Genomic DNA, 4,153 nt, shown 5'->3' on the forward strand with positions numbered 1-4,153 from the left:
TAGAGCTCCAGCCCCCCAGGTCTCTCTGGAGCGCAGAACCAGCCATGCTTCCATACGTATGAGAAAGTACAGTCTCTCTCAAGAGAGCAGCTCACAGGCCTGCAGAGTGGACGAGCCCGGTCTGGCTTGAGTCCATGGGTCAGGGCTAAGCTGACTCATGTGGCTGCGGGGCTGACACACCAGGAAGCAGGGGGACCACAGGCCGGCAGAGGCAGAGTCCCATGAATCTAAGGTCAGCACAGCTGGCCATGGACAGCTCGCAGGGCCAGCAAGCTGGTGGCTCCAGTCCCAGGAAGCCAGATGCAGGATCCAGGCCAGCAGGAAGGAGGAGAGAGGGGTGTTCTCCATGGCCCACGCGCGCACTCACACGTGTGTGAGTATATATGACAAAGACCGCTCCTCTGAGGAAGCATCCTAGGGGCTGTGTCCTGAGGAAGGCATTGTGCTCAGCCCTAATCTGTCCCAAACTGCTCAGCTCATCACAACAGATCCCATCCTAGAGCTGAGGACATCATGTTAGCTCACGGCATGGGGGAAGCGGCAAGTGCCAAACTACCGAAAATCTTGGCTAAGTCAAGTTGACCCAAAACCAATCGTAACACACACACACACACTGCCCCCCCCCCCCCCCCCCCCCCCCCCCCCCCCCCCGTCCCCCAAATCCAAGCTCACGGCCATCAAGTCAAGTCCACCTCCTGGTGGCCCTGTAGCACAGAAGAACTGCCCCTGTGGGTTTCCAAGACGGATACTCAGGACAAGAGTAGGAAACCTTGTCTGTTTCCCCTGAAGCAGCCTGGTGGTTTTGAACCGCTGACCTTGTGCTCAGCAGCCCAACTCATAACCACGATGCCACCACCGGGGCCCCTCTCAATGTTCCCTTTAAAGGGAACATTGATCTGAGAACAGGAGCACTAGATCAGTGGTTCTCAACCTTCTTCATGCTGTAACCTTTTAATACCGTTGCTCATGTGGTGGTGACGCCCCCCAACCATAAAACTAGTTTTGTTGGTACTTCATCTCTGTCATTTTGCTACTGCTATGAATCAGGCGACCCCTTTGAAAGGGTCGTTTGACTCACAAAGGGGTTGTGACCCACATGAAGAAGCCCTGCCCTAGAAGGCTTTGAATGAGTGGGCTTCACCGCTCTATACAGAGATGGCCCCTGGCTGTCCTGCGTGTGGCTGGGGTTCTCGTCAGGGGCTGGAGAGTTGGCTGTGACTCAGCCATCCCTCAATACAGCACAACGAGACAGGCCTGGCCCTGCATCACCCTCTCTGCCCTGTTGCAGCCACCGTGCCCGGCCACCTGGGCGAGGGTCACCCTCTTTTCACCAACCTGCTACTGACGTGCGTGCCGTTCTTCTCCAGGGACCAGCCCCTCCTGACAACCTGTCCAAAGTAAGCAAGGTGTGGCTGCCTGTGCTTCCTTGATTTCCAATGTCTCCTCTCTGAGTTCATGACTCTGGAAGAGAGGAGTTCTCCTCCTCACGACACGCGGTGGTCGCCTTTCCTTCCTCGACAGTAGCCCCAGGTGCTCCTGGCCCGCCCTTGAGTGGCATCCACCTTCCCAGCAAGTGTCTGCGTGTCCCTCTGTGCCTGCGATTAGATTCAGGGCACCCGCTTCACCGGGATGAGCAAACCAAGCCCCCTTCCCACGGCACAGCATTGGAGAACATGATAACATCACATCACCTCCACAGGCACTGCCCAGCACACGGTTTCCTTGTGTGCTACAGAGCAAACTTCCTCCCTGGGCTTTCAGAAGCAGACCACCCAGACTGTCTTTCCTCCTCTGGGAGGTTCAAACCACCCCCCCCACCCCCCACTGGAGCTTTCAGTTAACACGGAGTTCCTCCCAGGGACCCTCTCCTCAGGCCTAGGATCCCAGCACCTGCCAGGGACTGCAAGGAGCTCACGGGAATGGAGAGCTCATGGGATTAAGTCAGCGTGCTTTTTGATGACCCTTGGATTTTTTAAGGAGGGGGGCGGAGCACGATTTAATTAATAATGAGTAAGATTTAAACACCGCTGGGGCTGCCAACAGGGATTCCAGAGCAGAGAGACTGAGAAGGGGAAGGAGGCGGCGGTGCCCAGCGAACCCTCACGTGTGAAAGGCTAAGCCTGAAATCCTTCGTGGTCACCACCATGACATCGTCCTGGAGCTGCCCCTGGGCACGCAGCGCTCGTCCTCCCCGCCCCTCCCCCCCCCCAGGCCCCACTTCCTCAGCCAAAGTGACCTCTGGAACCCGGCCACCTGGCCCGTCTCTTGGCTCCATGCCCTCCTACACCCAGCAGCTCCTCTCATTAGCCCCTTCCAAAGTCCCATCCGGCTCATCGGGCCCCATGCTCTTCCGGATGCTCTTCGACAACAACAGGGGTGTCCTTGGGGCTGGCAGCCAGTCCCGGGGCGTGTGCCTGCTGACCGGGGCAGTTTGTGAGCGGTGTGAAGTTTCGGGGGCTCTGGCGTGACCGGAAGGCAGCTGCACTTGACATTCAGAACAGCCTCGCCGGCGAGGTCTCGCTCCAGGGAGCGGAGTGTGGACGGAGTGATTGCGCAGGAAGATGGCTTGGCTGCCCACCAGACAACGTGTAATGGCCTGCTGCTCTTGCTGACGGGGTGTTTTTAAGAATAAAGTTTAAAGAGCAGCCTTGAAAGCCAAGTATCTACCAAATCGTTCCGGAAGGCAGGGATGGTTCCTGGTCACGATTACGAATACTTTGATTAAGGACCTCGGAACTTGATGCTGACCAGGAGGAAATGCCCGTGGAAAGCAGACCCACGGAATTCAAGGAGGCCGAGAACTCCGCAGTCTAATGCCCAGAAGCGGTCCATCCCGTGAAGCCCCGCTAACCTGAGTAACCACTGAGCTCAACTAGCAAATACTATTTGTCTCCAGAAGCGCGCAGCACTCCCTGCTAGCGAGGTGGATGCCACCTGCAGCCACCTGATAGGACAGGGTAGAACTGACCCCGTGGGTTCCTGAGACAGTGGCTCTTTACGGGAGCAGAAAGCCTCGTCTTTCTCCCGGGAAGCAGTTGGTGGTTTCAAACTGCAGACCTTGCGGTTAGCAGCCAAACGCTTATCCACTATGCCAACAGGGCTCCAACACTTACAGCACAGAGACAGAGACAGAGACCTTAACAAGAATGATTTCCGCCAGCATGAGCCAGCCAGTCCATTGAAAGCAGAAATTAGAACTTCCAGGGAGCTCAGAGTGGACCGGTCAGTGTGGACGGCATGAACACAGCATGGGGGGTGGAGGGCGGTGGGGAGAAGGGTGGCAGGTGACCATTGGAACTGACGCCTTTGAACTGTTCCTATAGAAACTGAGAACAGACGGTGTCTGGTTGTGTCTTTTGCCGCCCCAATAGACCAGGCATTAAAAGTAAGTCGTAAATAAAAGCCAGAGGACTCTCCCATGGTGGCTGGGGAAGGAGGGCTTTGGCTTGGTGTTCACTGGCTCCCTGAGTGTTGGAGGGGGGCCCTCTGTGTCCTTCGGTGGGGTCTAGGCTGCCTGTGGAAGCTCAGGTGGTCCTTGTGCTTCGGTGGGACCTTCCAGTGCAGTGGCAGGTGTGAGCTAGACTTGGCACTCCTGGGAATCGCTCCGTAAGGTGGCCAAGAGAAGAGCCCTGTCCTGGGAGGGCAGCCTGATGCAGGAGGCAGGACCAAGTCTGAGCAAGTCCAGCTACAGGCTCAGCCGTGCCCACACAGTGACTCTGGAAGCGTGCTTCTGGGTGTTTGGCTCAGTGGACGCAGCCTGCTTCCGGTGGGGTCACCAGCTTGGTTTGTACGTGGTCATCTCACGTCTCTGGCTCTAAGTCCAGGTGGCTGCTGGCGTGATTCAGTCCCTGAGGGTTGACAGCCTGTCCCCCAGATCCTTGCCATCCGGGTCTCTCTGACATGGTGGTTTCTTCTTCCAAGTCTGCAAGCCAGAGGGCAAGAGAGGGGGCCCACCAGCAAGACGGTGACAACCTTGTCCCAGAAGGGACATCCCATCATCTCCTCTGTGTCCCCCGGGCCGACCTCTGTGTCCCCCCACACTCAGAAGGATGAGATTCCATCGGGCACGGCTGCCACACCAGGGGTGGGATGATGCTTGTTTTTGTGGGAGATGAATTTGATCGCCACTGTAGACTCCAAGTCCAGTTCCATG

The sequence above is a fragment of the Echinops telfairi genome, unplaced genomic scaffold (genome assembly GCF_000313985.2).
Source record: "Echinops telfairi isolate 266 unplaced genomic scaffold, ASM31398v2 ScPeMD7_25;HRSCAF=90, whole genome shotgun sequence".
Lineage (NCBI taxonomy): Eukaryota > Metazoa > Chordata > Mammalia > Afrosoricida > Tenrecidae > Echinops > Echinops telfairi.